We start from the raw sequence: 27,161 nt of genomic DNA on the forward strand, positions 1-27,161 counted from the left end.
TTACCAGTATTTGCAGTGTATTTAGTTTGTTAAAAAAAAAAAAAGTCTTAAAGAAGGAAAACATGGTTGTCCAATGCTGTATTAAACGAAGAGCTCAAACATATTACTGTTTTCTAAAGCGCTGTTGAAATTAACTATCAGCTCAAATTTTCTTAGGATGCTTTTATGTTATGGGCTTGTCATTTATTTGCGTTTTTAACCTTCTCAAAGTGTAGGCTTCGCTAGTTGGGATTTATAGACTATCAGACTCGTTGAGAGGAAGATGTATACAGAGAAGCCTCTAATGGTAGCTAACTGCTTCTGTGGGCCCAATTAAGACTATCCAACTGTGAAACACAGTCCCCTGTGTAGCAGTGTAGTCAGCTTGCCTGGCTTTTTTTTGAGGTGGGGGGAAGGAGGCCTGGAATAAGGGAATAGCCAGTACAGCTGTGGAAAAAAATAATTTAAGAGTTCTCTTAGAGAAGGGAAAAAAAAAAACCCTCAAACTTTTAGTATGCGGCATTAATAAAGGTTGGGGTCAAATCCCCTCCCTGTAGTTTTACATATGCACCACGTCCTGGACTGGAAGCTCTAGCAACTGTGTCTGAAATCTGGATGCGTTGTTAGTCCAAAATCAATCTTGTCACTCCTCAGAAAGCAATGAAAGATAATAAGTACTATTCACCTGATTGCCTTCCTGTTCTGAGACAGCTGGTGACGCTTGTCTTCCTGATAACCAGGAGTTGCAGATCTAAGGCAGGGATAAAGAAAAGCTGGGAGCTTGCTGAATCTAAATTTGACAGTCGATGGCTGTGTAGAGGGTCAGGAGGGATAGAATCTGTGACACGTATAAGAAAGGAACAAAATTTATCTGCTCTGGTTGCAATGATTAGATGTCTCTTTGTCTGGCTTTCTTACAGTGGATGATTGATTGTACCCGCCAGCTGGCTAATATCATAATTAACAAAGTTGCTACCATGTCTGAGAAGTTTAATCGAAAAAATTGCCAGCAGTATGATGCCATTGTCACAGAGATCACAAGCCCTGCAGTGTCGACTTTTGTACTAGTGGAGCTGCAGGACTATGTAGATGTGCTGAGAAGTCGTTCACGGGTATAACTAAAGGTATGTTTCTCTCCCCATACTGTTTTCCTGTATTTGTTCTTTTGGGAAATGAAGTAAATGGTCCTTTGGTGGTGTCTTTCATTTCAGGGTGCTACATGAAGCTGTTTTGTAGTATTTTAAAGCAGTTATAATAGCAATCTAGAATACGTTTTATCAGTGCATCAGAGGACGAATAATCAAAACCCTGGTTCAGTACTGCTCACCCTTTCTAAGTGTTCTTCATTGTCTTGCGAGATGTTTCTTGCAAAAAAATAAGATGTAGTTGTTTTCATGGCTAATTTTCTCAGTTCTAAAAATTGCAAATGTTGACAGTATATATTCTAGGTAGTTCGGTTCAGGTTTATATTTTGTAATATCTGCCTTGGTTCATTATTGTAAGTTAGAATGTAATTTAGAGGGTGAAAAGAGGCAGGAAAAACACAATATTCATGCACTTGTAATTAAGTGTTAAAATATCTTGCTAAAATATTCATGTTTGTATATACATATTTGTGTGCGTGTGTTTGAAATGTGAGAGCAATGTCAGTTCTGTTAGCTGGAAAGCCACTTCACAGCACCTTTATAAAATATTGTCTGAGAATTTCACTTATTCCTTTGTACGTTTACATAGTTTTCCAAGTTAAAAATGATTCCGCTGAGCTCTTCTTCTCTGCAATTGTATTTTTACGTGTGTGTGCTCTGCGTGGTAGTTCAGTTATGCTCTGGAGTATGTGTTGAAAATGCCAGCCTGACATATTGCTAATGAGTGTGCATATTGACAGTGACGGGGGCGTGTGTCTGTCTGTGTGCCATGTATTAAAACAAAAAGAGGAGAGAGACGGAGACAGAGAGAGACAGAGAGAGAGAGAAGGAAATATTGGGATGGGAAAGAACAGTTTATTTACATTACGGTATGTCAAAATGTTATTATGGCTAAAAAATCCATTTTAAATATAAATGAGATAGCATATGGAGGTTCCTTCTCTTTCTCACAGGGGTTAATAGGGCCATGGTGGGAGAGTAAGGGAGACCCTTTTGTTTTGGGTTGATTAGTATTTTTCTGCCCAAGTAATTTCAACTTTTTTGTGCCAGTTTCTAAAATTTGGGGAAGCGAATTCCTTGCATTGTGTTTCAGTTCTGTAATGAGCTCTCCCCGAGTGTTCTGTTGCTCCTCTTCTTTCTATCTTTACAGGTAAAATAGTTCTGAGCGTTCAGATGAAATTGTTACAGTAGATGCTTGAAGAAATGTATTGCTAATGTAGCTGACGTTTATTAAAAACTCAGGAAATATTTTGGGGATGCACTCTTTTCTATTTACAATTTTCTGTTTGGAGTTGAACCATTTTATAGTTTTGAACTGATGTTAATGTATTGGTAATTTTAAACTAATTCTGATTTGTATTTTTCAGAGAGATTTTGCAGTTCTTGGTCCAATTTATTGCAGATGCATTGTTTTTAATTAGTAGACTAAATTGGAAATACCAGCTGCAACCTTTACTCTTCTTTCATTCTTTGTTTCTTTCTTAATGGGCTGTGCCTCAAAAGAGATTTCTGTTTTGTGGGGAAATACTTTTCTCCAGGCCAGAAAAATATTACTTCTATCATCAGTAAAGATTATGGGTTTTAACTTATCTTTGTAAATCTACTGCTTTTCAAGAGCAGCTAAGCAAAATTAAAAATCGATATTTTTTTTTGAATAGAAAATGTTGTGAATAGTGGCAAAATGGATTAGTATTGTAATTGCAGACAATAGGGAAGATTAAGTTACTAAAACCGTATATTGTTGTTTTGAAGTAAACCCTGTAATATTTTGTGTAATTGAGACTTTGTGCATTGTTAGAACTCAGTTGGAGAATCAAACGGTTGTGAGGATTAGAGCAGACAACTAAAGCAATGTCACAGTAGATGTGGCTGGTTTTTAACAGGATTATCTTCTGAGATGTGTGGAAATGAGCTCTTGTAATAATTTCAGAGGAATTAATAATTTTAGTAAAATGTTAATGGCAAATGTGCTAATGTAAAGAGTTAGAAGATTAGTGATGCATTGTTTTGCATGGAAATAAGAATATAATAAATGTCCTGCAGGTGACTGAAGCTACTGCAATTTTATTGGAGATTAAAGTTTGATTGACCTTTGCTGAGATGATTAACCCTTCTGAAATTAAAAGCCAGTGCTAAATTATTCTGTCCTATTTAAATGCAAACACAGAACAGAGTGCTGTGTCATTCAAGTGTAAGAGAAAAAATGTTTTAATTTTCCTTTTTGCACTCAGTGAGATGTGATTGCAGACGGCGCGTGATTGGGCTCTGGTAGGACTGGTCAGTGGCAACCTGACTTCACTCTGCTCGTCACCGGTGGAACAGCCATGGCACAGGAATGCCGAACTTGAGAGCAGCTGTGGGAAACTAATCTTTACATGCAGGAATGTCAGCGGAAATGCATGGACATACATCAGTGAGGTAAGCAATAAAAAACACTATTGATATGCTTTATCTGCTAATTTAGAACTTGAGCTGGCAAAAGCTTACATGAGCAAGCAGTTCAACTTAGGCGAGGATTCCTGTTGTATCTCGCAAGGCAACTCATACAAGCAGTGTTGCTTACCTGTGCAAGCCACTGCAGAATTATATGTAAAGTTGCATGTATCTGCATTTTTTTTCCACTAAAATTTAGAAGTCAGCTTTACGAGATTTTAGAACTTTATTTTTTGACTGACAGAGCACTTCCTCAGGAGCAGTTTAATGTTAGCGCTGAAATTCTTCTGTTCTGCTGCTTAAATGCTTTGATTCCAGCTCTTAGAATGAAATGCGTGCAAGTGGCTTCTTAGGCTGGAGGCAGTACTGTCTTGCTGGATCGGTATGATTAGGCCAGGATCTTAGTTGTTCACTAAAGCCCATGGGATTCTTGTGTGTATAAAGTCATGCAGATGGTCAACGGAGTGACTATGTCTGCGCTACTGAACAGCCTTTGAAAGCCTCAGAAGTCTTCAAGTTAATTTCCAATAGATTTTATAACTGTGTTTCGCATTACAGTTGGTTATGTATGAGTGCAAACTTTATTAATTAGCATTAAATTGGAAAGACCTGAGCAATACGCTTGCTGCATTTTTATGAATCTTTCACTAAAAGCTGGACATTTGGAAACCCCTTCCATACTATCTACCTTGCTCTTATTTTGTTTAAAATACAAGTGAATGCCAGAACAATGATATGTTTTGTATTGAATTATGCTTAATTTTCCCCAAGTAAGAGGTCAGTGTGTTATTATAAAAGCAACGTACTGTCTAAAAGCAGTTCTGGTGGACTATAGTGACTCTCTGAGGGCTTAATTTTACACGAGCTAGAACCATTATAGTTGGATCCATTTTAAATTCACATCTTTCTGTTGCTTTTTTTGAGCAATGTTGAATTTGGTTTAACAAGCAGTTTAGTTCAGATTCAACTGGTGCATAAATAAGCTCTTGAAGCATTGCTGTCTCCTTGCTTTACTTGCTGGTGCAGGGAGGGAGGCAAGTGGATCAGATCTGCACACAGTGCTGTTTTTGGTCTTTGGCATGCAAAGTGCTGGATTAACCCACTACTACATTTTTGCCAACTCCACCTCTCCCTGACAACCTGAGATGATATAAAGTGGCTCTCTGAAGCCTTTTTCTTGCATGCCAGCAATAACAATGTTGGGAATCAGGCTGAAGAGCAGAAGGGCTGTTGCAACTGTTTTGCCTTAAGTGGACTTTCTGCCTACTAAAATTTCCTATCCTTTCATATGACTGCAAAATATAAAATGATAATGAACATCTGCGTTCCATATGCAGTTTGCCTCCTCACTTTTCATCAAGGAAGACTTCATATTGCATCTGTCGAGGTACGAAGTCCAAGGAATTGTAGCTTAGAAAATAAGGAGCCTGAAGTAGTGGCTCACTTCTGTCTAGTCTTTTCATTTACACTTTAAACAGCCTTCAGAGAGACAGGCTTCTGCTTCTGGGACCAAGTGAAGAAAGTGAGGAATAGATAAAAGCTAAACTTGTGGTGGAGTGACCTAAATGGAACAGCTGGCAAAAGTATAGAGGGGATCCTCCAGGGTACTGAGTTATACCTTGAGGCTTGGATTAGTAGAATGTTTAACAAAGAGATCCATTTGCCAAAAGGATCTCTGCCTGATTTTTAATTATGGAACCAGGACTTCATTCTACATTTGTAAAATACTGAGCTTTTTATTCTTATTTTTTTTTCCTCTAGTAAGGTGTAGAGTACTAATTATTTGCTATGGGCTCTTCCTTCTGCTTTCTTCAAATCTTAAATATTTTGTATGTACTTGATTAACCTTATGAATATTGGGGGCATGAAACATTTCAACAGTTTTTGTTATGAATAATAAAATGCACTCTGTATGTACAAAATAAATATGAACTTTAATTATTGTTTTCCTTATAATTCTAGAATGCTTTTGAGTGCATATAATATGATAATACCTTTTTGTATTGAGCAGAAAAGTATTGTGTAGTATCTCTTTTATCAAAGGTATCTATAATATTTTAGTTAATAATAAGTAGCATATATAGTAGTATATAGCATCCAACATTTTTTTGTTTTGGTTGTTAAATGTTTCCATCCCTTTACATATTTTAAGGTAGAGCAATGCAGGAGAGGAAAAAGAGTGGGGCTGCATATGTGAGAAATTCCTATTGTACTGGCCATGTTTCATATGATATTTTCTTTTTTGAAATATATATTAAGCACTTGTCTGTTATCAGCTATACTGCCATGCATTTATTAAACCTCAACATGAAATAAAAACTCCAAGTTGCAATGAATGATGATACACCATATCAAGTTTTCAAATGGGTGGAGCATCAGGACCATTCATGGTGACGTGATGATGGATGCTATGTAGGTATTCAGTGAAGAGATGCTTCAAGAGGTGTTTCTTTATATTTATTGATGTAGTCAGGCAGAAGAGACAGGGCAGCACAGTATTTCTGAAAGTTCTGTCGGAATAGTTATTAACTGGGCTTTCTTTAGGCAAAAAAGTGCTAACAAGTGGTGGGGGCTGGCATCTTATCACTGTATTGTCATCCAATAGAGTATAATATCTAAATTAAGCACTGTTAGTCATTACAGCTTCTGCTTTGCTCTTTCAATAAAGCATTTATCAAGCAGAGGAAATTCTTTTAGAGACAGGTCGCATAAGATGATGATGTTCACTCTACGTCAATGTAAATAAGCCATTTGAGAGATTGGACAGCTGCTTAGCTTATGCTGTGACACATAGGTGAGTGATTCGCTCTTGCAACTCAGTGCAGAGGAGTAGAAAAAAGGTGAAGTTATAATGTCGTTTCGCACTGCCTGCAGCAAGGATGGCAGAGGGAACCATACATGCTTTTAAGTTGATTGGTTAGAAATTGTCTTGTTCAAAATTCTGTTGTATAACTATATTAGCAGTAGCCATTGTGATTTTTTGAGTAGAAAATACTTCAAAATTCCATTTCTTCCAGGTTTTTTCCCCCTTCTGAACTCTCTGCTTGGATAAGATGCACTTCAGAATACGTAAATATAGTTAAGCAATATTCTGCTCTGCCAATAGCTAAGTGAAAATTGGAGACTTGGTACCCTTTTAACTACAGTATGTGATAAGCATTTTTCATATATTTGCTCATAATAGAGCAAATCACGCTTTTCTAAATAGAGAAAATACAGATACACGCAGTGTACTGTGTATGACTGCAAAATGCACTGTGCAGTTTCAACAGCCCTTATGGGGTTATATTTTATCTTTAAAGTTGTAAAAAACCTAAAAACCAAAAATCAAAAAATTTGAAGTTTTTAGCAAAAGCTGTGCACTCCATGTACAAATCTACACGTTAAGAAAATGTATCTCCCTCTCCCCAGAAGTAACCCTGAAACCAGGGCAGAAGATACAACCTGATTCGTCTGAGTAAATGTATTACTCTAGTTTGGGGATAAAGCTATTTTGTCTTATTTGTTATGAGAAGAATAAATTAGCTGGAAGTAGGCAAAAATGGTAGATTCATTTCAGGTTCCTGTTAAAAATCGGTAATTACCCGTGCAGTTTTTTTGTCAATCTTACAATTTATGGTAGACTAGCTACAAGTTGACAATGATATTTTTGTCAATCATCAGATCTGTGTAGCCTTTTGAAAGTGCACATAACAGAGAGAGCTAAATTTGAATAACTTCAATAGCTACGTATGCAAACTCTTGGAATATATTGTTACAATGAGCATTTCTTCTTTGAATTTTAATACAAATGAAAATTCTGTTATGAATGTACAGTTTCTTCCCCTGTTTTAATTTTTGTGTGGTTTTGGAGAGGTTTTTTTTCTTTTTTTTGGTGTGAGGGGGACGGAAAAGCTTTAAAGCTGGTAGCATAAGGCAGAAAGTTTTTGAAGTAACCTGGTATTTACTACTTCACACTCCTAAAATGAGGTGGTGAGAGAAATTTCTAGAAGCTTTCTGTAAAGTAAGCCAAAATAAGCCTTTGAAGAAATTCAATTGAAAATGAAGTGAGGCCATCTTCCTTAAAAACTGCCTCTCTGAAAATAAGTTGGACCCTCATGTTCAACAGTTCTGAAAATGCTTGGGGAAACGTTAACTTTTTAAGTCCTGTTTAAATATTCACTAAACCTTTAGTCAGAAATGAATCCACTTCTGCATGTAGAAACATTGAGGAAAACATTTATATGAAAAAATACAGTCCAATTTCTGAAAATACAGACCAATTAGTGAGATTTAATTTAGATATTTGTCACTGAGTGTGCATCATGTATATGTTAGAGCTGATTTACCATTATTTCCTTGTCTTATTTGCAAAAAGAGACTCCTACTTATTGAAATATTAGTGAAGAATCTAGCTTTCCCCACAAATTACACACTTTTTGCATAAATGTGCCTAATTACCTGAATTCAGTTTTGATTAGCAGTGTTAATTGATGCAGCTGTGGATGGGCTCTGTTTACCTAAATTACCATGTGCAAACAGCAATACGTCTGAAAGTGAATATGCTAAACTGAAAATACTAATTAGCTAAGACAGATTGTTATTCAAGTCACATCTCAGAGCTTTTTAATGAAAGCCTGAATGTGTCAGGGCTTTATGATATTCAGACAGAAATGTCTATATTACATATGATTTCTAAATTTAATTCATGGGAACAGATGGGATGTCGGCCGGGGTTCTTCTCCATCGCTTCCTGTATTAATGTGAATATTTTACTCTACTGGAGACATTTTTGAGTGTGTGTATGTGAGAGAGAAAAGTGTGTGAGAGAGAGAGGAGGGAGGAACTCACTGTGTGTGTTGACAACATGCCAGCCAAGAACATCTAACTGGTCTATTTTTGACCAACATATTTGCAAATTATAGCCACCTACTTTCCCAGAATGAAGATAAACAGACTATTTTGCAAATTTAATAAAACTAGATAGTGAGTATAATCAACCCAAATAACAGAAAGGTTAAAAAGATCTCAGTAACAGAGAGATCTTTTGTAACAACAGAAATCTTTACTTTTGCAACAAGAACAAAAATGTCAGTTTTGGATATAAGAAGAGGAAGACTGAAAAATGCTGTGCTTTGTATTTCAAATTATTGTGGAAAGGCTATTAATTACATTAAGCTATATTGTAAAATGTAAATATAAAATGATTTTCTCAATTTTATTAAGAACAGTACAAGTTCAGGTATACAGGTAATGTACTTTATCCCTCCTAATCATTTTGTTGGATGCAAAACTATAAATGTGTTTGAATGTTGTATAAAAGAATATTTAGAGCATATACATTAACATAAACTCATGCTCTTAATAAAGATTAGTATCTGTACTGCATATGCCCATTCTTCAATCCATTTATTCTTTCTTTTCCTCCAAAGCTTAAATATTCAGAGGTCAGCTCCCCTGTGAAACTCAGTAATTCCACCAGAAGCTTTTCCCATAATGTCTTGTCAAAATGCAAAGCAAAGATTTAAAGTAGTGTGCCGAACTATTTGTGCCGAAATAGTTACAGTTGTAATATTCTAATTTTCATGTTTAGACAGTGCTTGCAGAAACTTTCTCTAGATACCTGTAATAGCTCTAATTCTATATAGGTAGCTATGGTTATAGTTATAAAACGTGCTGTCAAATATTCTGACCTAACCAGAATTTGTGTGCGGGTGTATGTGTTGCAATGGGAGAACTCCCTTGTCTCTGTTAATGCAGATTTAGTGAATAGAATTTGGCCTGGTTACTTAGTTTGGGAACACAATGCCCCTTTTCAAAAGGTTCAGTAGCTCTGTTTTTGTGTAAGTTAATGTGGACAGCTGATGATCATATTTTCTGCAAGCCATTTTCTAAGCTTTATACTAGAATGCTTTAGTCTGGTGTTGGCTTTTCAGATGGAATATATTGTGCTTAAATATTCCTAAATAAACCAATGACAGATACCTCCATTGTTCAGTTGACAATTAACTTAGGCTAAAGAGGAGAACAGTAGTGATACAAGTCAAAGATTTGGATCACTTTTATCAAAGAATTGCTGCGTTCCCGTTACAGTTGCAAAATATGAGTGATCCTTTATCATGAGTTGTCTCTTCAGTTCAGAAATCTGACCAAGTAAAGAGCTTTTATCCTGAACAAGTCATATTTAGCAGGAGTTTTGCATCAGAAAATGTTATGCCAGACCATTTCATGACATGTATTCCACCACTCTTAATGGAGCTTGATTTCCTTATGCAACATGTATTGCAGCTGGAAGAATAAATGAATTATCATGTTCTAGGATTTGGAATGGGGAAAGAGGGATACCAAAATCCAAACTAGTTTTAAGATGGGGCTTGAAAAATTCACAAGAAATTGCACCCTATGATTGTTTTTACTAATAAACACTGTAACAAATCATCTAGAGAAGTTCTGAGCAGGTGATGATTTTCACGTAGACTCGTAGATGAAAGGAAGAACAGATTAATCCATTGTTTAAAAGAAGCTATCAACACCTTTTCAAAGAAAATAAAGTAGTAACTTCCATGTAAAAGATCCTGAGAAAGCCAACACTTGATGCAATAAATTTCTCCAAACTTTGTCTTTTCTTCAGCCATCCTTTCTGGATCTCAAAATCAGCGAGAAGGGAATGGCGCTGTATGTGGCATTTGCTTTCAGCCTTAAGAACAGGAGTTCAGGCCAACATCCTAGGGGCAGCAAAGCAGCTGAAGTATCTCTGAAAACATACAGAACCCAAGTACTGTTGCTATCTCTCTGTAACTTTTAATTCAGTTGGTTGATAAGCTGCTACCCAGGGCATCTACGTGATACAGCTAGAAGAGTTGGCACAGCATTACACTGAGTTCTTGTTTCCATCCAACAAGTCAAAGGTGTGTTTGGTATCTTCCGATGCCCAAAAGCTGTCACCTGTGGTGTCCAAACTATGTATTTCACAATTTGTGCACAAGATTGCTGAAGAAAGTTATGAAACAGGAAACATTCTGCTATCCCTTGGGATAAAACTGCATTATCTTGTTCTTTGGGTTTGGCACTGTTACTCCACAGTTACCCAGTGTCTTATGAGATACAGTATGTGGTCAATCCCAAAACATGAAGGACACAAAAGATCATGTAGGAAAAGTAAGTGCTATGTCTGTTTTCCCTGTTTCATTATTATTTCTCACAAAGAATTTTCAACAGTAAAAGTGAGTTGTCATCATGTTCCTATGGAAAATAGATACATTTGGGAGTAATGTAACTGAGGTGCTTTAAAGCAGGAGATATGTGAAAGCTATGGATATAATCACTATAATAAGAACATCCCTAAAGTATATGAGAGATTTGGTTTTCATGAAATGTACCTAATAAAAACTGTAGACATCGACCAAGGGGGAAGAAAAGTAAAGGAATTCCTAGCTTTTCCTCACCTAATACTGCCTTCACAAGTCTTATATTCCCGCATCAAACAGTGCAGTGAGAGCTGTGGTTAGGTTGAAACCCGTCCAGGAACAGAAATATTTTAAAACATTTTTCCATATATATATCCTCCTTTTTCAGCTCACCTGTCTTGCTCCCTACTCAACAATTCATACTGAAATCCGCTTGACTTTTCTACAGCACAAAGGCCAACCGGTGACTAATGCCGAAAGACCGTCTTCATCTCCTCCTCAAATGTATGTGAGATGTTCTTTTGCCATGTGCAGTCTGCATTATTGTAATTCTTGTAATATCGAGTTGGCTTGGGAGGAAGGTTCAGGCACTATATTGTGCTGCATACAACTACTTGCTTTGTGAATAGGTGGGTTGATGGATGATACATATTCATCCGCTCTGTTCTGATATTTCCACTGGATTCAAGGTTTCTGCTGTTGCTAACTTATTTTTGGTCTTCAAAGCTTTTTGCAATTGACACTCTCAAAATAACAGCAGCATTTAGAAAATGTTCTTTCTCTTTATATTGTCATTCCATCTCTAAGTGTTTGTTGGTATATAGGTCTCTGTTTAGAAACTCTTCTTTCAGGACCATTGCAGAAGCTAAGTGCTCTAGTCTCGTCTAGGCTCTGTGTGTTTCCTCCTTCAGGCTCCCTTTGTTTTATAGCCTCGATGCTATCTTTACATTTAGCCAGATTTATGTTTCTGTAGTAGAAAGAGAATTTATGTTTCTGTGTATATCTTAGCCCTTTATTTTCCCTGAAACTCTTTCTCTCTGTCTCTTTCTTCTTATTCTTCTTACACAACTTGGATTTATGATCTCCTTTGTTGATCATCTTTCCCTTCTACTTTAAGGTCTTTTGGCTGGCCATTAGTAACCTCTCTTGCTTTATTGCTCTTCCTGTTTATTTCTAATAGCATGCTAATGGTGCTAGGCATCTGAAAAAAATATCTTCAAAAAGTCAACTCAAAAAGACCTTTGGATAGGCAAAATCAAAGTGCATCAACCTGGTAGACATCTGGAAGTACTAGCACCAATGATTAATAATGACTAAGAGTCTTGTCATGAGCGTGGATTTCAAAAGGCTTGCAAACACCTACTTAATCAACTACTTCTGGATATTTTCAGTCACAGTCACTTTGAGTGTAAACTCTTCCAAATGCTTTTCTCTGCCTGAGACTGTCACCTCTGTTCTGCTCAGATTCAGATTCAATCCACTGTTCTTTGCCTATTAGTTTACTTCATGTATAAACTATGAGCCACCACAATAGTATGTATGTCCAAAAAGGTAAGTGCAACTCTGTGTCATCTGCAAAATTCCTTCAAATAAAGACTGTTTTCCGTACTGATTATGAAGAAAATTCTTCTTTCTGCACTCACTGGTCTTGGCTACAACTTTTAAAATGGAGTTCCTAAATTTTCTCTATCCTGTAATCCACACTACATCATGCCTATTACCCATTTGTACAATCCACTGCACTTCTAATCTAAAATTATTTTCAACTGAAGATATATAAAACAGTAAGAGAAGGAAAAATAGAGCTGTTTTGAGTCTTTATCAGATTACAGCTACTCTGCTTTTCTTGTGGTTGTCCATGTCTGTGTGGGAGGAATGCTCACAAAGGAGGACTCAGCTACGGAAGTAAATTCCTTTCTCATTTCATTCTGTTAGCTTCTTTGTCAATCACGTCAGGTTGGAAGTTCTTGTCTTCTTTTAGTCCTTTCATAGCTCCACTCTCAGTAGATCTTCTCCAGTGGCATCTCATTTATTACTGCGTTTTCTCCATCTGCGTTGGCCATTGATCCCAATACAGTCCTCTCTTTTAGCAAATATGTGCATTTGTGTGAGCATGAGTGGGTCTGAACATATGATATTTGTATACTTGAGCTAGTTCGCATTTCAAACAGAGCTGTCCTGAAATGAATAAAGCCTCAGCACAAGACAGAGCAGAAGAGATCCCATGATCTAGGTATTTAATGTAATTGATCACTGGAAGCGTCCATAAATAGGTGTTGCTGTGTTATAATGTCCATTAATGAACTGTTATCAATTGTCAACTGTGTGAACTGGGAAGTAGAATCAGCAGTATGCATACTTGCATTTAGTTGGATTCTTCCCCAAGTACATAGCTATGTGCAGACTGACATCTGTGTGGTAGTTATGAACTTAGTGTGGCATTTTAATGTTGTGATAAACCCAGGCCATTCCATTTGGGTGAATATCTACTCCAGTAGTTTTTGGATAGTGTCTTTTCCAAGCACACAGACTCATAAAATGAAAATTGCATGACTAGATAAAAATATGCTCAAGTGTATTTAGTCTAGTGAAAGGAGCTGGCTGAAAAGTTTGGTTTTGCACAATATACATGTGTATGCATAAATGCATAGCCCATCAAAACAGCTGTGAAGGTTATACAGAGAATATATGAAGGCTCTCACTACCTCTCCTTTGTTTTTCCTACTATTTCCATTTTGGGTGACCATCGTTCCAAAATTTGAATTATTTTCCAATATTACCAGTTTCTTTTTACAAATACCTTGAAAAAAGTTTTTTCTCTCTTAGATGCAAATTTTCTGTATGCTTATTAGTCTCCAGAGTAGTATCAGACCATGTTTAAATCAAAGACCATTTTTATGTTAATTTTCTCTCTGGGTATGAGAATGGAAATTATACTTTTGGAAAGAAGGAAGAAGGCTTTGCCAGATTCCCTGTAGAACAAAATGTTTGCTTTCAGACTCATTAGCTCTCAGATATATAAAACAAAATCTTGGTGGTATTGTTATCTGCTTTTTTCTTTTTTTTTTTTTTTTAGTTATATCATAGCATTTTAAATGTTTTTGCTATGATTGTACTTTTCCTTTCAGACCTGTACAACTTCGGTTTTCCTTCCATGACCTCTGCGTGCTGTAAGATGTTAAGCACAATCTTAGTTCTTTCCCCATTTCCTTGTTATGATACAAACTTTAATTATTTAATTGCACAATACATTTCCCGGTAAGCTCTCTTTCACTTGTTTAAAAAAGTGTGCATGTTTGTGTGTGTGAAGGAGGGCTAAAAGGAAGTTTTCAGGCAAGTCATTTAATTTTTCTTGCATTTCTAACTTTTGTTTCATCTGGATAGTCTGGAAGCTTTGTGAGAGAGCAGGCAGAAGAATTTGGGGGGTTCGAGTTTGCACTGCAATGTGGTGCTCTCAGCTGGGGGCTCCAGGCACTACTGTGTTACACGTAATGAAAAATAATGATCCCATCATATAATTAAGGAGTCACCAAGGGGAGGCATAAAGATCTTTAAATATCAACAGTACCATTTTAAGCTTTGTGCTTGTTTGTCAGTGACAAATGTACTGTAGATGAACAAATATTAAATGTCACAAGACTTCAAGGGACAGTGGAAAACTAATCAAAACACCATAATTTTTAATTTTGTGAAAGGCTCTTCAGGGCAACAGCCATGTCCACTCTTGTTTTTACAGTGAAAAGTACAATAAGTCCTTGGTCCTGATCATTGATTCTGGGCCTTATTAAATATTACATAATTGAAAGATCAGAGGCTGTGAATTGACAAAAAAGGGAGTCCAACATAAAGAAAATGCATATTACTATAGCTTTGATGTGGCTGGAGAAGAATCAGTCTTCTACTAGCTCAGAAAGCCAAAAAGCAGTTCATTTAGTTTGTGTTAAAGTATAAAATGATCAAACTCGTAAGTTCAACATTAGACATTAAAGAAAGCCTGGCTTTAAACAGAGTTGTTTTTTGTTTTTTTACCATAGCTATTATAAATGACATTATAGTTAAATTTTTAGAGTTGAACACACAGAGAATGAACTCAAAGTCTGAGGCCCGAAGAAGACATGCATCTTATCAATATAAAATTTAAAAAAAGAAATCTATGGTTTCTGCTTTGCGTTATATAAACTTTACATTGCTTGATGAGATTATGAATATCATGAGGAGAAACTTGGCTGCATCCCTTTTTTATTTTTGTATGGCAGCCAAGTAGCTTACTCTCCCATATGTTCCAGGTTCGAAATCAGTTCTAATAATAAAAAACAAATGTACAAAAATTGAGATTCAGTTTTGTTAAATAATTATTTGTAGTGTGTACAATTTGGATAGGAGTCAACAATACACTGAAGAAAGGTTGTTTCTGGCTGATGAGTTAAATATTGGTCTTGAAAAATATCTGGAAGACGTAAAGTTTGAAGTGCAATTCCCAAATTGTTAAGAGCTGTGTTTCAGAGAATGCTCTTAAAATGACTGCTGATTGGAAAGATATTTCCACTTTTCATCTCGTAAAGACACAGGAATTCGTGTGTTAGCAGCTGTTGATGACATTCCAGTTTGCATTCTCCATATGATCAACCAACATTGAATTTCTAGTTGAAATGCTGAGATAAAACTTCTGTTATAAATTGTTATTGTACTTACATATTTTTGGAGAGATTCTTTCATTAGTGCCTTTAATAACAAGAGAAATTCTCTTTCGTTCTTCTGACTAAATATGTGTAAACTGTTATCTGTTTCTGCTGCAGTACATACAGTATTTTAATTGTATTTCATTGTTCCCAAACCTAATTTGTTGGAAGTTAATTTTAATGATATTAGAGCTGGAAGCTGAATCAGTGTTCACAGGTGAGATTTTGGCAAAATGGACTTTTATACATAATAAATCCACAAGCTGTTTTTTTTATTATGTCTTTAGGAAGGTCTAATTTATTTTAAGAATGAGTTGGTATTTAAGACAGAAACATTACATCTAATAAATGAATTGTAACTTTTTTGAGAGGGCTTTCATTTTTCTGTGTAGCAAATAATGACAAGTTCAAATTCCACGTTTCACAGAGTGGCTTTTAAGATGGAGCTAATTGTTAGCAAATGTCTAACTGACCCATTCTGAAGGATGCAAAACAGCCTTAGCTGCCCCAATATGATGTAAGAAGTTGAAAGATTTTTTTAAGCTTTTTTCAACAGCATCTTTATGTAGTGCTAAATAAAAAAGAAAAGTCAGTCTATTCCGATAGATGGTCTATTCTGAAAGGAGAGGACCTGTTGGAATACCTTGGAAGTAATAAAACTGGTAGGTACCAGCTACCTCTGCTTATTTAAGTTAATCCTAGTAATGATTTTATCCCCATATCCATCCCTTGAGCCTTTCCCGCTATCTGTAAAATAGTTAGCTAATTGTTCTGTATGTCATATATAGATGAGCAACTCGACCTGGACAAGGCTTAAGTGAGATTGAGGCTCATTTAATACTAAGATTGTGTCTGAGACATGCTCTATAGCCAAGATCTTTTTTTTTTTTTTTTTAGGAGGGGTGTAGCTTGGGTATCTTTGCTGATCAGAATGAAATCGAAGCGGGCAGGGGCAACCTCCAAATTTTGTAAAATAGCAACAAGAATCCAGCCCTCCCCTAAGTTCTGTGAAGACACTGGCTGTCAGCTGGTGCTGACAGATGGGATTTCATTTTTATATCAGATGTGTAGGGAGGAGGGGCTTTGCATCTGAAATGGAGCAGGTGACACATTCAAATCAGTTGATGGAAGATGGACAAGGAGTACCTGTCTCCTAGTCTGTAGTGTCCTAACGCTGTAGACTTCAAGGCTAGCAAGGAGATAAGTATGATTTCTGCACCTATCCAAACAACTTGTGGTTGAAGTACAGGAATATTTTTAAAAATAGACATCCAGTTCTGATTAGAAGTAATTGAAAATCTCTCACCTTTCTGAGTAATGTTTCAGTGATTAGCCTTATTGTTAAAGAGTGAGAGTTAGCAACAGTTTGAATTTTGTGTAATTCTACCATCAGTAAGGCTAATAAAAGTCACAGATGGTAGGCAAACCCTCTTATCAAGAGAGGGAGGGTAGTATCCCCCACATGTAATGGTGGCAGCTTGGATTTCTCTGAACAGAGCTTCAAGAGTTGGTTGTTGCATGAAAGTCCCAGTTTCTCCCACATGTTGGTTGGCTCAGATAGAGAGGAGGATGTCATAAATGTAGTAAAAATCTTAAGGACTCTCTCTCCATTCTTTAAATGATTCTTACATGCTGGCTGATTTAGGAGAGAAGACGATCAGTAAGATCATGCAACATCACTTTCAGGAAGCTCGTTGAAATGTCCCATGCCGCTATTAAGAAATGATCAGCAAGGGGAGAAAAAAACACCAAAAAGCAGAATCTTTTTTTCTGACAGAAAACAGAGCTGCTGAATTTAAAGACAAGCTAGCGTGTCCACACTAGTGTTACTCGAGTCCTCCAAACAGCAGACTTTCCTAACAGTGCAACAAAAATGCTTTTATTCGTGCTGCTCTTCCTTTGTACCTCTGGTATGATGAATCAGAATTTAAGTTACTTGCCCTGTGCTGCTCTTGAGGAGACGGAAAAAAAAGGAAACGAAAGAAGTGAGGGTCTTGCAGAGATGGAATAAGTTGGGGAAACAGAAATGGCATCAAAATACATTGGAGGAATATTATTTTGTAAATGGAGTCTCTACCATTAAATTTTTGCATCTTGAACATTCCCTATTTTCATTATCCAGGCATTCTTTTGGCAGAAAGATTCATAGAGTAGATGAGCTCATCTTTGAGTTCAGATCAGGAGAGAGACAGACCTTAATTTCTCTGTTGGTCCTTCTGTTGGAAAAATGTTAGAGGAATAAAAAACAAAATGTTGTTGTGTGGCCACAGAAACTGGAGAGTTCGTATGTATTTACACACCTGTTACCTTAAAATACTAAATTCCCATTCTGTTTCAGCATCATCCTGAAGATGACAGTGGAAATCTGATTAAAAACAAAAAAATTGCTTGAGTAGTAAAGGGGTCTAAATTAATTGTTATAGACCTAGGATGTCGTTCAGTCTCCTCAGCCCCCTTTCTGAATATGCACATATGCTTGTCTTCTTTTGAAACCTTCCTAAATTGTTGAAGAAAGTGTTATGTTTAAGAGGTCCATGTATCTTTTCTGCTGGGGAACATTCCCATTTCAATTGAAAATATCAGCTTCCACTAGTGGAACAATTCCCAGTCCTTTTTATTCCTTGCTACAACTAACCCTTTCCGATTTGCTTTAGAGCTATAAAATTCCGCAGGACTGAATATATGTGCAACAATTCTGCTGCAATTTCTTGTTGCTTTGAATGTGTAGGGCTTACGGGGAGGGAATATGACCATATGGAAATGGCTTTCTTACCCAAGTGGAAACAGTTTTAGTCAGCTGTCAGGCAGGGTCCATAAACATAATACAGTAGAGACACTCACACAGCCATACTTTAACGGCCATTAAAATTGCCTCTGCAGTGCATTCAGAGCCAGGATATAGTGAGTACTGATGTTTGTATTACGAATGGAAGACGAATGTCTTTTGAGTAAAAGCAAATCTAATGTTAATTAAACTTTTCTAGGGGTTGGGCAGATAATTCCACTTTATGCTGTTAAATCTCCTTTGATTTTAATTGCATGACAAAAAATTGACTGTAATTGTAATGCTAGCAAATGTTCGTATTGATTACAAGCTTCTGTGTATGCTAAGTCAAAGAATTAAATGCTTTTAATTGGGGTGCTTTTTCTTTTTTTCCCAGGACAGCCACATTGATAACAAAGCTTGTATTGTCAGTATGTTGAAGGTCATTCTTATAATCTGTGCAGTGAAAACTGCTCCCCTTTAGGTGAAAAAAAAACCCAACTAAGCATACCTAAAATTGTCTAGAAAATCCTATTACACTTACTGAGTTTCAGTTATACATTTCAGATTCACATGGAATTCAATGAACTCTCAGATCAAATATGAAAAATTGTAGTAAGTTTTCAATGATATGCAGTTTTTTCCCCCCTTTGCGTCCAACTGAGAGAAACAAGGCACATTCTTCTCAGTGATGGCAAAGGACAAACTGAAATGATTAAAACTTACCTAATACTGTGATATGTTTTAGAAGTGGAAACAAAGGTAGGATATGTCTTATCCATCTGTCTTGCCTCCTTGTGCATCTGTCTGTCTCTCTAGAGCCAGTCAATAAAAATGATTGGAGTTGGCATCTCACAAATGTACACCCTTAAACCATGAAGCAATAATACTGTGAAGGAAATTTTTTTCTGACCTTTTCAAATTACATCCAACTGTCTAGGGAATTTCTCAGTGACTAGAGGTAATAAGGTTCAATCCGTTTTGCCGGTTGGCTTCAAATTTAGTTCCTCAGAAGCCCTAACTTATCTATTCTTTTTATCTTGGCCTTGGCATCTATTCAGTACAGTAATCCATGCATCTAATCTTTTTTTTTTTTTTTTTTTTTTTTTTTTTTTGTTCCTCTCCCCTCTCAGGTTTAGCTGGTGGATCACATTGTGAAATCTGCAGCCATGAAAGGCCTTCCATTTATTGCATCCTTCAAAACGAAATATTAGCATGGGAGGCTAAGCTGGTATGTTGCCTTTGAGAGGCTCTTGTTGAATTTAATTAGCTTTTAGATTTCATCTCCATCTCACATCTCAGCTTTCACTATTGTATGTGATTTAGGCTTCAGTGACTTTCATTATTTAAAACTTTTCCAACTTAGCGGTGCCACTTTTGCTCTATAGAATATTGAAGGGGAAAGTAAAGTTTAAAGTTCATTGTCTTAAATTGATTTCTGTTATAATGATGCGAGGCCAGAAACAATAGAGACAGCCTCCCAGTAAGTCAGTGAATCATTCAAGTGAGAAAGAAAAACAGGCTTTTGTGCATGGCTTGTTTTTCATTGTGCTCCATGGAGTAGAACTGGAAACAGGTAAAGAACATTTTAAAAAAAATTTTATAAGGATATTTTGATGTCAAATACTTTTATATCTAGGAAAAAATTGCTTTCTTTTAAACTCATATGGGTCATATGATATAACATGGTAAAGGGCCAGATACAGTAATTTATTGCTTTGAATACCTGAAGTTTCATTTTTGTGACTTACGCAGGGAATTATGGAGTAGTGGCTTCAAGTTCCAGTTCACAGGAGACTCCGTGACAGTACAAGGAGAGCTGTCAATAAGAAATGGTAAGGTCATGGCTGTTAAATGTCTTACTCCCCATATGATTAGGACTTAGTTTCCTTTCATTTCAGGCAGGGAAAGGTAGGAAAAATTGGTCCTTGCTGCTGTAGCTTTTCCAGGGCTCTAGATTTGTGTTTAGTTATATGAGTTACGCTATTGAATGACATACCAGAGTGTTGAAAATGTATGCATATCAAAAAGCACCTGTAAAGCACTTGCTTTTAACCATGTGAGAAATATTTTGGAAGAGATGCAGCTAACTTACATGTAGATTCAAGGCAAAGCAGTGGCTACGCTAAAGTTTTGTAAAATTATGCAGTGATTTTTTTTTTTTATTTTTTTTTCCTGAAGTCATCTTCGTGGTACTTTGATTTTCCTTTCTGAAGCAAAGGGAAACTTGGTCAGCTGCGTAATGTACAGAATTGGGAGTTTATGGGTCTTGACCCTGTATGTAGATGGACATCTTGCAGTGCTATAATATTTGTCCAGTTATCATTTTGCACCATAACCTTTGCTTCTGTGAAAAATTCTCGGCTGATACTCGGCATAAAGCGTGGAGTATAATCTCACTATTCCATTGTCTTAGTGTCAAGTGTTGCTAAATGGGCAGAGCCAGATACATGTTTAAGTAAACAGGAATAAACAGTTCTGAATTCCTGTATTCTCTCAGTACAAAGGATAACTTGGCTAGATTGGCACGATGGTAGATAGTGCCCTTGTTTCAGAGACAATATGAAAGGACATAATTTAGGTGGACACATACAATTCTATACTAAAATAGAGCTCCTTTTTAAACAGTGTAGTAAGTGGTCTGCTTTAAAATTATATCTAAAGAGTGTAGCCAGTTAAATGACTGTGTTGATGTGTTTGTTTACTCTCATATCTTGGGAGCTCCACTGATAAACTTAGAGTTATTTCATCATAGAACAGTTTTTGCTGTTCTTTATTCTACAGGAATCAGGCTTCTCTTGGCACTTGAGTATCTAGGTTGGCCTCCAGATCCTGAAACCAGCAACCTAAAAGGATCCGTTGTTTGCCAAGGGTATTGGAGGGCTGAAAAATGCCCCATGGCCTTAGCAAGCTTTAAAACCTCAAAGCAGTGTCACTGTTGTTCGCTGCGTGCATATATCTTCTTACAGTAGGCACCTTGAAAAATGTATAACAAGTAACCCCTCTCATCGTATTTCCGACAGAAATACACAGGAATGAGATTATTTTGAATGCAGGTAGGATATTGAGATGGTGGCAGTGTGAGTTTCCTTATACTGCACATGTGCTTGTTTCCAGGATTGTTTTTTCGTAACTCTGAATGCTGTACAGATGCAGTTTTGTCAATTCTTCAGGTCTTTCTAAAATTCCAATAGTTTTCAACTAACTGAAAGTGAATTCAAACTAATAAGTAGAAAGGATTTTTTTTTTCCCATGAAGTTCCTCACAGTGTATGTTGCATAAAGGAAAACGTGGTGATATATAAATGTTTAAAATTCATTTGTTGGAGTGCTTGTGTACCAGTAGCTATGAGTTGTTGACAACAGTTGAGCAAAATGTGGTTTTGTGCACTTGGAATGAAGCTGAACAGCTTTTTCTTTGTCAAAGGCAAACGTTCTGGATCACACAGGGCCCAGAAACCTCAAGGTTATTTTCTATTTTGTGGTATTACTGGGGAATATCAAGCTTTTCTTTACAAACTAAGCTGTCCTTGAAACAAGCTGATTTAGAAAAAAATTTTATACTGTTTTTAAAATCCTACATACTATATTATACATCTTAGAGAGGAAAAAAGTAATATGAGAAGCCCTGATTGTGGTCTGTTTTGACATCTGTATAGCATTGCCTTTTATTTTGCTATTCTTGATTTTTATGGATTGAAAGTACAAGAGTAACAAAGCAAAATGAGCAGGCATAGGTATATGAAAAATACGGTCTTTCAGCTTTGCCATTTTTCTTCACTTGCTAGAAAATATCCAATATAACAAATCTTTCTAAGAAAATTCTGCAGATCACGTCAAAGTAACTCGCATCCATACATCAGTGGTGTTAAAATGGGAGGATGCATTGTGCCCATCAAAGGGACTGTGTGAATGTTATTGATACACCATTCTTTATTGTTCTGTGTTATTTATATTTTCATCATTCGCCTATAAAGTCTTAATAATTAGCTCTCTAATTTCCCAGAAAAAAACATACTAATTTGTTGAACTGGCTGAAGCAAAAAGTAGCTGATCAATCTGGCATTGTAGGTTAATAGTATAGAACAAAGCGTGGTCATAATTAGTTGAGAAAAGGACTTTCCTTGTTCATTCCAGTTTATAATAAAAAGTCCCTTGCCAAAGTGACTTAGAAAATAATGCATTCAGACTGAGTAGAATTACCGCCTAGCAGATTCTATTTATCTGTAGCTTAAAAAGCAGCTGCGTTTTTGTGAAAAGCAATGAATGTGGCAGTCCTACTTAAAGGTAGAAGAAAAAGAACACCCCTTGTTTTGTAATAAGGGGATTTTCAATTTAAAAGAGAGAGAGCCTGTTGTGTGAAGTATGGTTATTACATTCACTGTATTCTATCTCACCCACCAGGAGGCTAATAACGAAGGAGTCAGTGAAGGAGACCAATGCCATGAGGGTTATCTCGCAGCCCCAGATGCTGGATAAGTTGAAGGAGGCAGACTCGCTTTTGGATGACATTCAGGAAGGCCTTGAATGATTATTTGGCGAAGAAAAGACTATTCTTTCCAAGGTAAACAGTCCATTTCATCTGTCTGTTGTAGGTGTTGGTTTAAAATATGTTTATATAAATACCTATAAATTTCTTTTCTTTTTTTAAATCATTTTTTAGGTTTTTCTCTTGATGCAACAATGATCACTCAGGAATCCTTTTTGACACAAAGGATCCACTCCACGTCCAGCCACACCTAAAGAAATGCTTTGAAGGAATTGCCAAGCTCACTTTTAATCATGAGAAAGAAATTACCCACATGGAGTCAGCAGAAAATGAAAAAGTAGAGCTCGTGCTGCGAATAATTCTAGCAAGTGCCAAGGGGCTAGTTGAGAAATGGCTTCATGAGGTGAATATCTTTAGCTCTTACCTAGGGTTTAGTTACTGTATAATCATTTTCTCTTTTAGGAGCAATGAATATCATAAGCATATTTCCTGACTAAATGGCTCTCTGAATACTTGTCAAGATGTTGACAGATCTCAGCCTTATTGTTGTTATTTATTGCAACTAATTTAGCATCTGCAAACATGCAAAAATTAATTTTAATAAAAATCTCTCGGAGTCGGGCTGTTGGCAGAAGTGGGTCTGTGTCTGAAAGCATATATGTGAATATATGTTTGCGTCTACATGTATGTGTTTTTGTGCTTTCATGGTGTGTAATGTCTGCAGTTTAGGAAGATAACATTTAAAATATAATCGGAGAAACATAAGATTTTGAGTGCTTCCCACCCTGCAGCAAGTGTGTTCCATTGTGTCGAAGGGGTTTAATTTCCAAGACATTTGAACAAAAGGAAAGAGAAATTATTTCATTGATAACATCCTAACCTTTCCCCTTTCGGCCTCTCATCCAAATTCATTGGCTTCAGTATGAAATTAGTTTGGCGACCTTTTTTGTTTGCTTTGTTTAACCTTCGCCTGCCAGCGGATGAGAATGGGTCCTTCCCTTGGCTTTTGTTTCTAGGCCAAAATCCGTTTTCCTTTCTCTGTGCCTCCCTTTCTTTTCAGGCAGGATCAGCCCCAGGTACACAGCTTCCCTTTCACTTGCTGTTGTGGGCACTGATTTCTCTCCAGCTATTCTGTCCCTCGGTCCCTCTTGTGTCTCGTCAGGCTGTCAGCCAGCAGGGCGTGCAGCGGGGACCGGCAATATGCTCTGCGTGAAAGGAGAGGGAAAGTCGGGGCCGGGGAGGGGGGAGCCTTATTTTTATCCCAAGCCGATTCTGTGGACGGTGGGGCTAATTCCCCGGGCGCGGAGGGGAGAGGGTAGGCGGAGAAACCCGGAGCAGCCCTGGCTTTAGAGCTTTTCTTCTGTTACGTGTCGAGTTTCCACTGGCTGCGTGAGCGAAGCAAAACAGCTCAGGTCCTCTCACGAGCCCACATTTCCCACAGAACTGAGCCACACCGATGCACCAACTTTGGACAAATTTTTTTTTTTATGTAAAAAGACAGCCCACCATTTAAAACGGTCTGTCGTGAGAACTGTTTAGGGGTAAGGGAGGAATGAAAATAGTGCAGAATTTAGGTAAGCGCAAACACTCCCCTCCCTCTGCTCCACATTAAATGACTAACTTGATTTTGGGACTAGTTTCTGAATCACAGTTACTTTCCTAGAAAAAAAAGAGCTGCCAGTGGGTAAGTCCTGCAGCAGTCGGGAGCCCAGGAAAACCCTAAATTCTTAGTGTATCAAGCCTGCAATATACTTTTTAGTTTTCACTTTCTCCCACAAATGAAAGGGTTGGGGAGGTGAGCAGCTGTGTTTATTTTAATACGTCTCATTTAACCCTCACCTAAAAACAAATTGGAAGGTTTGGGAGTGCATTAATCTGGACCCAATTAGTGTCTCTTTCTCCGTCAAAAGTGCAACCTGAGATTAATGAATATAAACTAGAGTTTCATATGCAGTCTTTAAATCATTTGCATGTTTTATGCATGATAATTGAATTTATTTATGCACTTCCTTTCATTTAATGATTTCTTGCTCTTTTCTATGCTATCAACATTATATTATGCAAGAAATAGGATTTGGTAGGCAAGAAAGGATAGCAGTATATAAATCAAACTTGAGTTAATTTTTAGTTCTAATATCAACAGTACATCAGAATTAACATTGGTATCATGCCAGTGGAGTAGATTGCTGGGAAAAAGTACAATATTTATGGTAAAGCAGAGGCTTTTAGCTTACTTAGACATTTCTGATGCAGCTTAGTTTGTGTGCAAGTGTACAAGCAAAATTATTTTGAAATGGCAGTTAAATTATTGTATTGACTTTTCAATGACCCTAGAGACTTGTGTTTCAACTTGGCCAATTAGTAGTAATAAGAAGATGAATAGTAATTACGTTAATAAATAACTGTATTCAGACCAGGACCTCAGAGTCATAGTCTGGCTTAGAAAATAAGGGTACATTATAATTTGTCTCATTTGGTCTTTGATCAGGAGAAATAGGGACTTTGGAACTATAGCAAATTTATCATAGCCCAGAATATATAAGTCCTGGAGAAGAGTGAGCCATATTAGCTAGCAGCTCTGTGGTAGTAGCCGTTTCAGTGCTAGAAGTAGGGAACTTTGCTTTGTTTCTCCGATTAAGCTCAGATGTCTTAGAGATCCATAGCGATGGTGTCTGCATTTTTTATAATGCGTGCCAGGAAGCTTCTATGGAAAAGAGTTTTAATAAGATGCTGGTAGTGGTTCTTTCATAGCTTTAATCTATGCCAGTTTCTTTTTTGTCTCTTGTCTTTCCCTATGTGTTGAAAGATGTATGTGGAAGTGATATTTCTCTGTGATGTCCTGTCTTTTATCAGTGAATTAAATGGTTGTGTGTTGTGATTGTTTCCTGATTCTCGTAGGTAGGAATGTGTTTAAAGGCTAAAGCTCTGTTAATTTGTGATGTAACCATTTCAGTGTGTTTCTTGTCATTGAAATGTAGTTTAAAATGTTCAGTAATGTGGCATGAAATTATCGGTTAGTTTTGGAATGGTGGTGAAATCATGTGAAGAAAATAAGTATTGCATCTGATCAAGATAAATTCACTCTAGTGTTTTATGGCTTTTTATTCCTATGTGATAGTAATAAAGTCTCATGTAGGGATGGAAGCCATGAAATACATTGTGAAAAATCATCAACTCAGATGGGGCCATCAGGATAGCATGCTGTAGTTGTAGAGTTATTGAGAATGATTGGAAGATGATTTAGTATGTCACCGTGTTGACTACCATGTTTTTGCATTTTGGTTCTTCCTCGCTCACCCTCATAGTTTGATGAGAGGAATTCAGTTTGTAATAAGCTGATCCATCTTTACATCAGTGTTCAGTGTTTAAATTGTTCATACATTTTTCATTTTCTGCTAAAGATAACACTGTATATGAAACGCTAAGCTAAGAATTTAATATAGCTGACAAACTCATGCCGAAATGAATGCAAAGAAAAGCCAATGAATTTCTAAAAGTATGAAAATTAAGATTGAAACAAAGCAAGGTCTACCCTGGTGGGAAGTAGTCCAGCTTCTTTGTTTCCATGTTCAAGAACATATCACTTTTAGGAGATTAAGAAAAGAGTTCTTTTTCACTACTTGTCTTTCTCAAGTGCATGATCTCTTCTCTTTCTGGAACCAAGATGTAGGCTGATAGTATTGGGGACAGGAAACAGCTTTACTGCTCCAGCTGCTTCGCTCTTGGGTATCCGTTTCCTATGGGAATATTTTGGGGAATGTGACTTATTCTGATACAACTATTTACAATTTTCTTTCTGTATTCTTTCTTTGAAGCACACATTAATAAAAATGTATTGATTTTGGGTACTTTGACTCCTTTATTGTTTCTCTCAGGTGTGAATCTTTTGTCTGTTAAAAATATATTTTTTAATATTATAAATAGGAACATCTTCTGGTGAAAAGCCCCAGCAGTAATTAGGCAGGAGGTGTATTTCCCACTTTATTTCAATATCTTTCTCACCTATATTATAAATTTAAATTGCCTATTTAAATACAACAGCACCTGGGTTTAACCTTGATTAAATTCAGAAATGCAGTGTGGGAATTATTTCAATGTTACTTTGGTTTACAAAGATGGTAGATACCTGTTTGCACCAATATTGCCACCTGAAGCAAAATTTGTAAAGCTCTGCAAAACAAATTACCTTCACACTTCTATTAAAACACAAAGTATCTGCTTCCTTATGTTTTAACAAAATTGCTTCCAAGAGTACCCAGGATGTACTGCCAAGAGAATAAACTGGGCTTGTTTTTCAACTTTCTATTTAGTTAAGATAAAAATTGTCTTCATCATTTGCCCCCAAATGTTTTCAGTGTTTACTTTGGATATGGTAATTACTTTTCAGAAACCTGGGGCAGAGTTTTTTAAATAGTTTCAAATGGGCCCCTGTACTTTTTTCCCTCTGTTTCTCAGCTAAAGATAAATTGCAGTTAAACTTATTGTTGTCATTCCTAAATAATATGCA

The 27,161-nt window shown here is 36.6% G+C and overlaps 1 long non-coding RNA gene across 1 annotated transcript in view; it reads left to right on the forward strand.

Moving 5' to 3' along the window:
* LOC112997289 (uncharacterized) overlaps window positions 1-23,474 on the forward strand; it is a 51,952-nt gene extending 28,478 nt beyond the window's left edge. Inside the window, exons 2-7 of the long non-coding RNA XR_010389475.1 lie at window positions 900-1,103; window positions 3,356-3,542; window positions 19,300-19,397; window positions 19,922-20,001; window positions 22,570-22,729; window positions 22,829-23,474. This is a non-coding gene — a long non-coding RNA (uncharacterized LOC112997289). The remainder of the gene's footprint in view (window positions 1-899; window positions 1,104-3,355; window positions 3,543-19,299; window positions 19,398-19,921; window positions 20,002-22,569; window positions 22,730-22,828) is intronic.
* Window positions 23,475-27,161: the final 3,687 nt, after the last annotated feature.

The sequence above is a fragment of the Dromaius novaehollandiae genome, chromosome 1 (assembly GCF_036370855.1).
Source record: "Dromaius novaehollandiae isolate bDroNov1 chromosome 1, bDroNov1.hap1, whole genome shotgun sequence".
Lineage (NCBI taxonomy): Eukaryota > Metazoa > Chordata > Aves > Casuariiformes > Dromaiidae > Dromaius > Dromaius novaehollandiae.